We start from the raw sequence: 13,973 nt of genomic DNA, 5'->3' as shown, positions 1-13,973 counted from the left end.
AGGAATAGGTGCTCCAACATTACAAGCTCCTGAACTTCCCAGAGCCTCAGTTTCCCCATCTGTAGATATATCATCAGTATTATAATTATACTTATTTTATAGGGTTTTTGTGAGGCTGAAGTGAAATGGTCCATTGAAAGCAGTTAGCAGAGCTCCTAGCCCTTGTAAGAGTTCCATAAATGTTACCTTGATAATGACGGTGATTGACAAGGTGTTCTCAAGAGCCACCAGAGTGGGGGGCAGTGGATGTGCAGGGGATGTGGGAGCACCAGAAAAGCACCATAGGGGAGGCAGCATTTGGGTTGGGATATAAAAGATGAGTAAGAGTCCAGTAGGCAGAGGAGTCTATGGGGAAAAAGGACCAGCAAGGAAGCATGAAATGGCATGCCATTCCTGGGAAATCATGGCAGCTTGATGTGGGTCAGTGTGGAGGCTGTGTTCCTTCTAGAGCACCTAGGTGTGGTTGGAAAGGGAAGAAGTCACTTCATGAAGGATCTTGAATGGTGATGTAAGGAGTACAGATTTTGTTCTGCAGGCCAGTGGCTTTCAATCCTCCCTCTTTCTCTCCTTCCCTCCTTCCCCCCTCCCCTCCCTCTTTCTCTTCCTTCCTTTCTTTCTCTCTTCGTTTTAACGGTGGGATCTTTTGTTCAAAAGCAATCTTAAACAGAAGCCTAATATAAAGAACAGTTTAAGACAGAACTGATGTTTGAAGGATAGCTAGGGAACGGTCATAGCCTGGGTTCCCCCCAGAAAGCAGATCCTGAGATAAGGGTTTGTGTGCAGGTGGTTACTCTTTGGGCATAATCTCAGGATTAGAGGACTAGGAAGCAGAGACACAGCGAAGGAAGAAAGCCAACACAAGGATGCTATATCTAGGTGAACATCGAAATGAGCAATGGAGGTTGGATTCTGCCTTGGGGGCAAGGGGAGGCCTCTGAAGAGTGTATAGAAGTGCCTCGAAATTGTCTGTAATCCACCTGCATCCCTCCGTTGACTAAGGATTGCCCAGTGGAATGGTAACTCCCCTGCATGTTCAGATTTGCCCAAGCATAGGTCCTGACTAGGTTCCCACTGGTGTCCGGCTTCATGATGTTAGAAAAGCCCTGGGCAGCATGTAAACAGGTGATAGTGCAGCTAGGGGCAGCGTGGAGTTGTTCTTCAAATTGAACTGCTTAGCCCAGAGCTCCAGAGGGCCTGGCTGCTCTCAGGCTGTGTCTCCATCCTTCAAGCTTCAGAGGAGGTATGTGTGGTTTGCTCCCGCACTTGTGTGTGCTTGTCCTGTGGTGCCGTGGGGGGCACAGATGCCAGGCCAGGCCTGGGGAGGTGAGTGCATCCCACAGCCTGCCCAAGAGGAAGTTGGTGCCATCTGTTCTGACAGTGTCATTCTGTGTGGTCTGCACCTCCATCCCCTGCTCCCTCATGCCCCTAGTGACACCGCTGATATGCAGGACCTCTGTGGTAGTGTGAGTGTGAGGGGAGCTGAGTAGACAGAAAGTCCATTTAGATGACTGTTGTAATAGGCCAGGTGAAAAGTAAGGATGAAGGAAACCAAATTACATAGTGAGATGGAAGAGGTGGTGGCATTTTGGAGAGAGGTGAGGGAGGTAGAATCTACAGGACTTGGTGACAGATTGGATATGGGAGATGAGGTCGAGGGAGGAGATTGGGAATGATAGTCAGGCGCCCCACTGAGGCAGCTAGACAGACAGTGGTGCTGCTAACATAAACAGGGAACCTACAAGGTGGAGAAGGTCTATTTTCCTTGAAATGGTGCAGGGACTTTTCCTTTTCCAGGTGGAGAGAAAAGGAGCCCTCAGCTTTCCTGTAAGCCTCTATTAGGCAACTCACTGTCCACATAAACCAGGAAGAAATTCCAAAGTCATGCAGTCTAGGGGCTCAGGGAGGGGGGCTTATGGTTTTTCTCCTCTATTTAATTTTATCTACAGAGACTCCTAGATTCTTTCTTTTTTCCTTTTTTTTTTTTATGCTTAGGTGAAAGTTTACAAAGCAAATTAGTTTCTCATTAAACAATTAATTCACAAATTGTTCTTTGACATTGGTTGCCAACCCCACGGTGTGTCAACACTCTCTCCTTCCTCCACCCTGGTTTCCCTGTTTCCATTTATCCAATTATCCTGTCCCTTCCTGCCTTCTCATCTTTGCTTTTGGGCCGGTGTGCCCATTAAGTCTCACATGCATGACTGAACTACGAAGCACTTTCCTCATGTGTGTTATTGTTTGCCCTATAGACCTGTCTAGTCTTTGGCTGAAGGGTGATCCTTGGGAGTGACTTCAGTACTGAGTTAAAAGGATGTCCAGAGGTTAGAATCCCCTGCCCAAACAAGCCAACAAACAAAAAGCATTTCTGTGTACTGCTTTAAGAGTACCCATGCCATTTTCCAGTTATTATCTCTTTAAGCCCCAATTCTCTTCTCATTTAATACAGGATGAAACTGGTTCACAGAGCAGTAAAGCAACTTGCCCAAGGTCTCATGGCCAATAAGAGGTGGCACCTGGGCCTGAAACTAGGTTTCCTGACTCTTTCCAGATCTACGATATAAGCTCAGGGATGGATTACATAATAAACAAGGTATGCAAAGGTGTAACTGTGCTTACTTACTAATCTGTAATGCAAGATTTCAGGTTATGCACTACAGACTAGTAAGTAAGCACAATTAAACCTGTACATACCTTGCTTACTGTAGGCCATTGCAGAGCTTGCTTACTGGTTTATCATCCCCTGTATAGGACTATCCATACTTTATTGACTACGCAAAGGCAATCAACTGCGCGAATCATAACAAAATTATGAATAACATTGTGAAGAATGAGAATTCCAGAACACTTAATTGTGCTCATGAGGAACCTGTACATAGACCAAAAGACAGCTCTTTGAACAGAACAAGGGAATACTGCGTGGTTTAATGTTGGGGAAGGTAAGTGTCAAGGTTGTATCCTTTTGCCACACTTATTCACTCTGTATGCTGAGCAAATAATCCAAAAAGTTGGACTATATGAAGAAGAACACAGCATCAGGACTGGAGGAAGACTCATTAACAACCTTCAATGTGCAGATGACACAACCTTGCTTACTGAAAGTGAAGACAACTTGAAGCACTTATTGATGAAGATCAAAGACCGAAGCCTTCAGTATGGATTACACCTCAGCATAAAGAAAACAAAAATCCTCACAACTGGACCAATAAGCAACATCATGATAAATGGAGAAAGATTGAAGTCATCAATGATTTAATTTTATTTGGCTCCACTATCAATGCTCAGGGAAGCAACACTCAAGAAATCAAAGACGTATTGCATTGGGCATTGCATTGGGCAGATCTGCTGCAGAAGACCTCTCTAAAGTGTTAAAAAGCAAAGATGTCACCTTGAGGACTAAGGTGCAGTAAGTCATGGTCTTTTCAATCACCTCATAAGCATGTGAAAGCTAGACAATAAAAAAGAAAAACAGAAGAATTGAATTATGGTGTTGGTTAAAAATATTGAATAAACAATGGACTGCCAGAAGAACAAACAAATCTGTTTTAGAAGAAGCACAGCCACAATGTTTCTTAGAAGCAAGGACGGCAAGACTTCGTCTTACATACTTTGGATATGTTATCAGAAGGGACCAGCTCCTGGAGGAGGACATCATGCTTAGTAAAGTAGAAGATTGCAAAAAAGAGCAAGACCCTCAACGAGATGGATGGACACAGTGGCTGCAACAATGGGCTCGGTTTACAGAAAAGAATGGACACAGAGATGTTAAGTAACCCCTGTTAGGCCTCTAGCTCAAAATTGCTAAAGGCAGGATTTGAACCAGGATTACCAGATATGGAATTGTTTCTTCCATGTCACGGTGACCTCTGTTCCTAGCATGAAGCCTTTTGATGAATCCTGCCTATGATACATGAAGAGGCTCAGGTTAGAGTGTAAGATTTAAAATCTTAGGTTTGTGGTTTTCTTTGGACAGTATGTTTTTCCTTTGTGTCCCCCAACTCTGAGTGTTTATTCATATATTATGCCATGGTTTGCTGGATACCTCCTATGTAATAGAGAGAAGACTGAGATGTGGTCTTTACTAACACCATAGCTTAGAGCCTAGCAGAGCGTGTTTCTAACTAGGATATGTACAAAATGAATAAACAAGAGTGCAGCTGTAAGCTCCTGTCTTCTCCAGGCCTACTAACAAACAGCCAATGAGACTGTTAGCTTACAAATCCAGCCTTACCCTGCCTGAGTCAACGCAGCACTGCCCTTAATTGAGGAGCTTGTTCAAATAGCAAGTATCTCTGAGAGGGGCCCTACCAGCCAGTGTCTGGTATCTTGTGAGCCGGGGGACAGCATGGGCAGCTCTGTGCTCCTGAACTTCTTAGAGCATATTCCCATCTAGGACAAGGGGTGCCAGTTGATATCCCAGGCTTTCCTTGGACTCCTGACATGAGTCCTGTCTCCTGCTTGGACAAGTGCCTGGTCTGACACCTCAGATCTCTTCCCTAGAGTCCTGAGGGCCTATCTCTTTCAAGTCTCCCTCTTCCTGGGGGCTGGGGCCTCCTCCCTCACCCTCAGTCATTGGATAGGGTTATATCCTAACCCAGGCAGGCAAACAGATTGGAGAAATGAAGACATCTGCCCCAGGGATGTCCTCTACAGAGCAGGTTCCTTTAAATCTCAGCATAGGTGCAGACCAAGCCTGAGACAGGAGATGTGGGCAGGTGGCTTTTTCAGGTTGCAAATAACAAAAAGTCAGGTGGCCTCCAGTATTGGGGTTTTGTGAAAAGACACACAGGGAAGTAGGGAAGCACCAGAAGCTGGGTGATCCTCTGCCAGGGCTCATAGAGAACAGCATAAGGACCCCTTGGGGAGCAATGGCAGCTTTGGCCTCTTACGAACCATAATGGGCTTCAGGCTCTGTTGATCCCTATGTTAGTGCTTCCCAGCCTTCTGCTTCAGCTTTTCTCTTTCTTTTTATCTCCAATTTCTTCTCTCTCTAGTATCAGCTTTTCTCCATGATATCTACTCTTTTTCACTTAATTTTCTCTGTGTGTCAGTCTAGAACTTCCCTAGAGAGACCTGATTGTGTCTGTTTCTCAGCATACAATATGCAATATTCCTGTAGGGCAGATTCTCAAGCCAGGCAACCGAGTTAGGCTGCAGCTCATACCTTATGTCTAGATTCTGGCTAGGTGAATCCTTTGCCCCATCAATTCTCACCAGGACAGAGTGGTCATATTACGCAGAGCAAGACAACTTATACCTAAACAACTATATCCTTGTAAATACTTAGAGTATCTTACATGCATTGCTACTACAGGCCAACAGGGATTGGCCTTACCTCTCCTTCCGTTAAGTCATCCAACCCTGCTGGTCCCAGAGCCCTCCTCTCAATCCCAAATGATCACTGAGTCCCAGTATACCTTATAGTCTAGCCCAGCTGAATGATTGCAGATTATACAAAGTAGTTTCCTATTTGTCGTGTGAAGGAACCAATGCTAAGAAAAAGAAGAGACCATCTGGCTTTTTTCAATTACTGCCCTTCTTTCTGGTTCATCAAGATCCCAGTTTCCTGTTTTTTCACCACATTTTTCATCCCTTTTATAAAGAAACAAACTTTTTTTCTCGTAAAATCATTTAGAATCTTGGGTTCAGTTGATTTACTGAGTAACAGTCCACATGTCTATCCTTCTTGCCTAATGCAGTTCTTCTGGAAGTCTGACTTGATTTGTTCCTCAACAAACATTGCTCTGCAATGACATATCAGATAAGGGTCTAATCTCTAAAATATATAAAATATATAGAAAACTTTAACAACTCAACAACAAAAAGACATGCAATCCAATCAAAAAATGGGCAAAGGACATGAACAGACATTTCATCAAAGAAGACATTCAGGTGGCCAACAAATATGTGAAAAGATGCTTGCAATCATTAGCCATTAAAAAAAAAAAAAAAAAACCTGCTGCTGTCGAATCAATTCTCACTCATAGCGACCCTATAGGACAGAGTAGAACTGCCCCACAGGGTTTCTAAGGAGCAGCTGGTGGATTCAAACCACCAACATTTGGGTTTGCAGCCAAGCTCTTAACCACTGTGTCATCAGGGCTCCATTAGCCATTTTTAGAGAGGTGCAAATCACAATTACAATGAGATACAATCTTATCCCTGCAAAAATGACAATGATCAAAAAACAGAAAACAACAAATGCTGGTGAAGTTGTGGGGAGACTGGAATTCTTATATATTGTTGGTGGGATTGTAAAATGGTGCAACCATTATTCTATGGAAAATAGTATGGTATTTCCTCAAAAAGCTAGAAATAGAAATACCTTATGATCCAGCAATCCCACTTCTAGGTATATACCTAAGAGGTATAAGAGCAGTGATGCAAATAGAAATATGCACGCCTGTGTTCATTGCAGCATTACTCACAATACAAAAAGATGGAAACAACCAAAGTGACCATCAACAGATGAATGGATAAACAAATTGTAGTACAAGCTTATAATGGAATACTATGCAACTGTATAGAACAATGATGAGTCTGTGAAACATAACATGGAAGAATCTGTATGACATTATGCTGAGTGAAATAAGCCAATCACAAAAGGGCAAATATTGTAAGTTTTTGTTAAGTGCTGTTGAGGTGGTTCCAGCTCATACCGACCCTATGTACAAAAGAACAAAACACTGCGGACTTTGCACCATCCTCACAATTTTTGCTATGCTTGATCTCATCATTGCAGCCTCTGTGTCAACCCATCTCATTGAAGATCTTCCTCTTTTTCGCTGACCAGCTACTCTACCAAGCATGATGTGCTTCTCCAGGGGCTGGTCCCTCCTGATAACATATCCAAAGTATGTGAGACGATGTCTCGCCATCCTTGCTTCTAATGAGCATTCTGGCAGTACTTCTTCCAGGACAGGCTTGTTCGTTCTTCTGGCAGTCCATGGTATATTTTATATTCTTCACCAACACCGGTAGCATCTGGGGTCGAGCTGCCACCTAAGATACAACTACTGGCCTCCACTCATATGGAGCAAAAGAGAACGAAGGGAATCAAGGGCTCAAAGAAGAAAATAGTCCACAGTACTAACAGCCCACACGAACTACAGCCTCTTCTAATCCGAGACCAGAAGAACTAAATGGTGCCCAGCACTACTGACCATTCTGACCAGTGACACAATAAAAGGTCCTGGAAAGAATGGGAGAAAAATGTAGAACAGAATTCAAATTTCTAAAAAAGGCCAGATCTACTGGACTGATGGAGACTAGAGGAACCCCAAAGACAACTGCCCTAACACAACCTTTGAAATTGGAACCGAAGCTATTTCTGGAGGTTAACTTTCAGCCAAATAATAGATTGGATTATGAAATGAACAATATCATCCACGGGTAATGTGCTCCCTTAAAACATCAACTACATGAGACCGACATTTACCCTAAAGCAAAGATGAGAAAGCAAGGAGGGGAAGGGAAGCTAGATCAATGGAAACAGAACAAACAGAATGGAAATAATGAGAATACTGACACATTGTGAAAATTGTAACCGAAGTCACAGAACGATTTGTATAAAAATTGTTAAATGGGAACCTAATTTGCTGTGAAAACTTTCAGCTAACACGTAATAAAATATTATTACAAATAGATAAATAAAAACATTGCTTTAGTGCAAGCCAGGCCCTGGGCTGGGGTCTGGGAACTATTGATCACCAGCCTCATCGATGTCATTATCGTCTCTAGTTTCACTGCCAGTTCCTTAGCATTTAGGAAGGAGCAGAACTATGACAGGCACCTTCCATTCATGCATTGTCTAATCTACACAATCCTCACACAGCTACTCAGGAAGGTAACTGCTATTATGTCTCCATTTAAAGTGGAGAAAATTGAGACACAGAGAAGTTAAGAAGATCAATTTGAACCTTGTGGAGTTTATAGAGTCCAGACTGGCAAATCACTGAGTGAAATGGCAGATGGCCCCCTGGTGACAAAACGTAACTCTGGATTGTATCTGCCCCTGCTGATACTGAATATGATTTGGATGCCTATTCTATGCCAGGCTCTATTCAGAAACTGCAATGTGGTCCCTTCTATAAGTGTAAACAAGATTACTTTCTAAGGGCTCCTCAGCTGCTCCCACCAAAACAGTAGCACTTCCAGCAACCAGTACATGCTATCTGAGCACACACACTAACTCTTCAAGATCCATTTTATCAACCCATGGGAACAATGGTCCACATCTGCCTGGAATCTCTTATTGTGTCTTGCTCTCATACATCTTTTATCTTTTGTTACAATAATAATTCTACAAGTTCAAGGAGGGCAGGTATCATTTTCTGCCTTCATTGATTCACTGATTTATTTCTTCATATAGTCCTGCATTAATTCAACAAATGTTTATTGAGCACCTACTCTGTGCCAGGTTCTGTGCTAATCAACAGAGGAACACAGGGTGAATAAGGTTTGTCCAATCCTCAAGAAGTGTTGGGTACATTTCCCCAAACAGGCAGTGGCTTCACGGGCTGAGTGCTCTCACCATAGAGCTGTAATAAGGAAGACGAGGAGTTTCAAAGATGAGGCAGTACCAAAGGGGTTGAGATCTACATGGAATACTTCAACATCTGATTAAGGAGTCTGAACTTTATCCTGAAGGTCATGAAACACAGGCTCAGAGAAATTAAAGAATATATCTGGTCTGAAGGGAGTCTATATACAATTTTGTCCTTTTAGAAAGGGACAAAATAATCAGGAAAGGGAACTCATCAGGAAAGCACTGACTGGAAGAGCTTTGGGAACAACACCATGTTTGGTGGGAAGAGATCAGACAAGAAAGAGGAAAATTACATTTGATGAGTACCTACTATGTGCTATTGTGCTTCATATATGTTATGTCAATCCATTCTCAAAATAGCCCATGGTAAAACAACAAGGATATGTTATTAATCCTATGTTGTTGTTATTAGGTGCTTTCGAATCAGTTCTGACTCATAGTACCCTATGTACAACAGAACGAAACACTGCCTGGTCCTGTGCCATCCTCACAATCATTGCTATAATTGACCCCATTGTTGCAGCCACTGTGCCAGTCCATCTCATTGACAGTTTTCTTTTTTCCATGACCCTGTACTTTGCCAAGCATGATGTCCTTCTACAGGGACTGGTCCCTCCTGATAACATGCCCAAAGTAAGTGAAATGAAGTCTGGCCATCCTCAGTTCTAAGAAGCATTGTGGCTGTACTTTTGCCAAGACAGATTTATTTGTTCTTCTGCCAGTCAACGGTATACTCAGTATTCTTCGCCAACACCATAAGTCAATTCTTCTTTGGTCTTCCTTTATCATTGTCCAGGTTTCACATACAGATAAGGTGACTGAAAAGACCATGGCTTGGGTCAAGTGCATCTTAGTCCTCAAAGTGACATTTTCGCTTTTTAATACTTTAAAGAGGTCTTTTACAGCAGATTTGCCCAATGCAATACATCCTTTGATTTCTTGTCTGATGCTTCCATGGGCATTGACTGTGGAGCCAAGAAACATTAAATCCTTGACAACTTCAGTCTTTCCTCCATTTATCATGATGTTGCTTATTGGTCCAGTTGTGAGGATTTTTATCTTCTTTATGTTGAGGTATAATCCATACTGAAGTCTGTAGACTTTGATCTTCATCAATAGTGCTTCAAGTTATCTTCAATTTCAGCAAGCGAGTTTGTGTCATCTGCATGTCACAGGTTGTTAATGAGCCTTCCTCCAGTCCTGATGCTGCGTTCTTCTTCATATAGTCCACCTCCTTGGATTATTTGCTCAGCATATAGATTGAATAAGTATGGTGAAAGAATAGGACCCTGATGCACAATTTTCCTTATTTTAAACCACAAAGTATCCCTTTGTTCTGTTTGAACAACTGCCTCTTGGTCTATGCACAGGTTCTGCATGAACACAATTAATGTTCTGGAATTCTCATTCTTTGCAATGTTATCCATAATTTGTTATGATCCACACAGTCGAATGCCTTTGCACAGACAATAAAACACAGGTAAACATCTTTTCAGTATTCTCTGCTTTCAGCCAAGATCCATCTGACATCAGCAGTATTTGTTGTTCCACATGCTCTTCTGAATCTGGCTTTAATTTTTGGCACTTTTCTGTCAATGTACCACTGCAACTAATTTTGAATTATCTTCAGCAAAATTTTACTTGCGTGTTATATTAATGATATTGTTCAGTAATTTCTTTCTGTTGGAACACCCTTCTTTGAAATGGGCACAGATATGGATCTCTTCCAGTCAGTTGGTCAGATAGCTGTCTTCCAGATTTCATGGCATGGATAATTGAGCTCTTCCACCTTTGCAAACATTTGTTGAAATATTTCAACTGGCATTCCATCAATTCCTAGAACCTTGTTTTTCACCGATGCCTTCAGTGCAGCTTGGACTTGTACCTTCAGTACCATTAGTTCTTGATCAAATGCTACCTCCTGAAACGGTTGAATGTCTACCAATTTTTTTCTGTACAGTGACTGTGTATTCCCTCCATCCTCTTTTGATGATTGCTGCATTGTTCAATATTTTGCCCATAGAATCCTTCAATACTGCAACTCGAAGTTTGAATTTTTCTTCAGTTCTTTCAGCTTGAGAAATGCTAAATGTGTTCTTCTTTTTGGTTTTCTAACTCCAGATCTTTGCACATTTCATTATAATAATTTACTTTGCCTCTTGGAGCTGTCCTTTGATGTTTTCTGTTCAGCACTTTTACTTCATCATTCTAACATTCTTTTTAGCTACTCCTCGTTCAAGAGCAAGTTTCAGAGTCTTTTCTGACATCCATTTTGGCCTTTTCTTTCTTCCCTGTCTTTTTAATGACCTTTTGCTTTCTTAGTGTGTGATGCTTTTGATGTCATCCCACAACCCATCTGGTCTTTGGTCATTAGGGTTTAATGTGTCAATTTTTTTCTTGAGATGGTCTGTAAATTTAGGTGGTATATATTCAAGTTCATGTCTGTCCGTTTGTCGTACTGTGGGGGCTTGTGTGTTGCTGTGATGCGGGAAGCTATGCCACTGGTATTCAGATACCAGCAGGGTCACCCATGGAGGACAGGTTTCAGCTGAGCTTTCAGACTAAGACAGACTAGGAAGAAGGACCCAGCAGTCTACTCCTGAAAAGCATTAGCCAATGAAAACCTTATGAGTAGCAGTGGAACATTGTCTGATATAGTGCTGGAAGATGAGCCCCCCAGGTTGGAAGGCACTCAAAAGATGACTGGGGAACACCTACCTCCTCAAAGTAGAGTCGACCTTAATGACGAGGATGGAGTCAAGCTTTTGGGACCTTCATTTGCTGATGTGGCACAACTAAAAATGAGAAGCAACAGCTGCAAACGTCTGTTAATAATTCGAACCTGGAATGTATGAAGTATGAATCTAGGAAAATTGGAAATCATCAAAAAATGAAACGGAACACATAAACATTGATATTCTAGGCATTAGTGAGCTGAAATGGACTGGTATTGGCCATTTTGAATAGGACAATCATACAGTCTACTATGCTGGGAATAACAACTGGAACAGGAACGGTGTTGCATTTGTCATCAAAAAGAACGTTTCAAGATCTATCCTGAAGTACAACGCTGTCAGTGATAGGATAATATCCATATGCCTACGAGGAAGACCAGTTAATATGACTATTATTCAAATTTACGCACCAACCACTAGGGCCAAAGATGAAGAAATAGAAGATTTTTATCAGCTGCAAACATGCAATCAAGTTGCACTGATAATTACTGGCAATTGGAATGTGAAAGTTGGGAAGAAAGAAGAAGGATCAGTAGTTGGAAAATATGGCCTTGGTGATAGAAACAATGCCGGAGATCAAATGATAGAATTTTGCAAGACCAACGACTTCTTCATTGCAAATACCTTCTTTCACCAACATAAACGGTGACTATACACATGGACCTCACCAGATGGAACATGCAGAAATCAAATTGACTACATCTGTGGAAAGAAACGATGGAAAAGCTCAATATCATCAGTCAGAATAAGACCAGGGGCTGACTGTGGAACAGATCATCAATTGCTCATATGCAAGTTCAAGCTGAAACTGAAGAAAATCAGAGCAAATCCATGAGAGCCAAAATATGACCTTGAGTAAATCCCACCTGAATTTAGAGACCATCTCAAGACTAGATTTGATGCATTGAACACTAGTGACTGAACACCAGACGAGCTGTGGAATGACATCAAGGACATCATCCATGAAGAAAGCAAGAGGTCACTGAAAAGACAGGAAAGAAAGAAAAGACCAAGGTGGATGTCAGAGGAGACTCTGAAACTTGCTCCTGAGCATCAAGCAGCTAAAGCAAAAGGAAGAATTGATGAAGCAAAAGAACTGAAGATTTCAAAGGGCCTCTTGAGAAGACAATGTAAAGTATTACAATGACATGTGCAAAGAGCTGGAGATGGAAAACCAAAAGGGAAGAACATGCTCAGCATTTCTCGAGCTGAAAGAACTGAAGAAAAAATTCAAGCCTCGAGTTGCAATAGTGAAGGATACCGTGGGGAAAATATTAAACGATGCAAGAAGCATCAAAAGAAGATGGAAGGAATACACAGGGTCATTATACCAAAAAGAATTAGTTGATATTCAACCATTTCAAGAGGTGGCATATGATCAGGAACCGATGGTACTGAAGGAAGAAGTCCAAGCTGCTCCGAAGGCATTGGCGAAAAACAAGGCTCCAGGAATTGATGGAATATCAATTGAGATGTTTCAACAAACAGATACAGCACTGGAGGTGCTCACTTGTCCATGCCAAGAAATATGGAAGACAGCTTCCTGGCCAACTGACGGGAAGAGATCCATATTTATGCCTATTGCCAAGAAAGGTGATCCAACTGAATGTGGAAATTATAGAACAATATCATTAATATCACACACAAGCTAAATTTTGCTGAAGATCATTCAAAACCGGCTGCAGCAGTATATCAACAGGCAACTGCCAGAAATTCAGGCTGGTTTCAGAAGAAGATGTGGAAACAGGGATATCATTGCTGATGTCAGGTGGATCCTGGATGACAGCAGAGAATACCAGAAGGATGTTTACCTGTGTTTTATGGACTATGCAAAGGCATTCGACTGTGTAGATCATAACAAACTATGGATAACACTGCAAAGAATGGGAATTCCAGAACACTTAATTGTGCTCATGAGGAACATTTACATAGATCAAGAGGCAGTTTTTTGGACAGAACAAGGGGATACTGATTGGTTTAAAGTCAGGAAAGGTGTTGGGCAGGGTTGTATTCTTTCACTATACCTATTTAATCTGTATGCTGAACAAATAATATGAGAAGCTGGACTATATGAAGAAGAACGGGGCATCAGGATTGGAGGAAGACTCATTAACAACCTGCGTTATGCAGATGACACAACCTTGCTTGCTGAAAGTGAAGAGGACTTGAAGCACTTACTAATGAAGATCAAAGACCACAGCCTTCAGTATGGATTACACCTCAACATAAAGAAAACAAAAATCTCACAACTGGACCAATGAGCAACATCATGATGAACAGAGAAAAGATTGAAGTTGTCGAGGATTTCATTTTACTGGATCCATAATGAAGAGCCATGGAAGCAGCAGTCAAGAAATCAAAAGACGCATTGCCTTGGACAGATCTGCTGCAAGGGACCTCTTCAAAGTGTTGAAGAGCAAAGATGTCACCCTGAAGACTAAGGTGCGCCTGACCCAAGCCATGGTATCTTCAATCGCATCATATACATGTGAAAGCTGTACAATGAATAAGGAAGACTGAAGAAGAGTTGACGCCTTTGAATTGTGGTGTTGGTGAAGAATATTGAATATACCATGGACTGCCAAAAGAACGAACAATTCTGTCCTGGAAGAAGTGTGGCCAGAATGCTCCTTAGAGGCAAGGATGGTGAGACTGTGTCTTACATACTTTGGACATGTTGTCAGGAGGGATCA

Source organism: Loxodonta africana, chromosome 9 (assembly GCF_030014295.1).
Source record: "Loxodonta africana isolate mLoxAfr1 chromosome 9, mLoxAfr1.hap2, whole genome shotgun sequence".
In the NCBI taxonomy this organism is placed as follows: domain Eukaryota; kingdom Metazoa; phylum Chordata; class Mammalia; order Proboscidea; family Elephantidae; genus Loxodonta; species Loxodonta africana.
Note: the sequence above shows the minus strand (reverse complement) of the source record.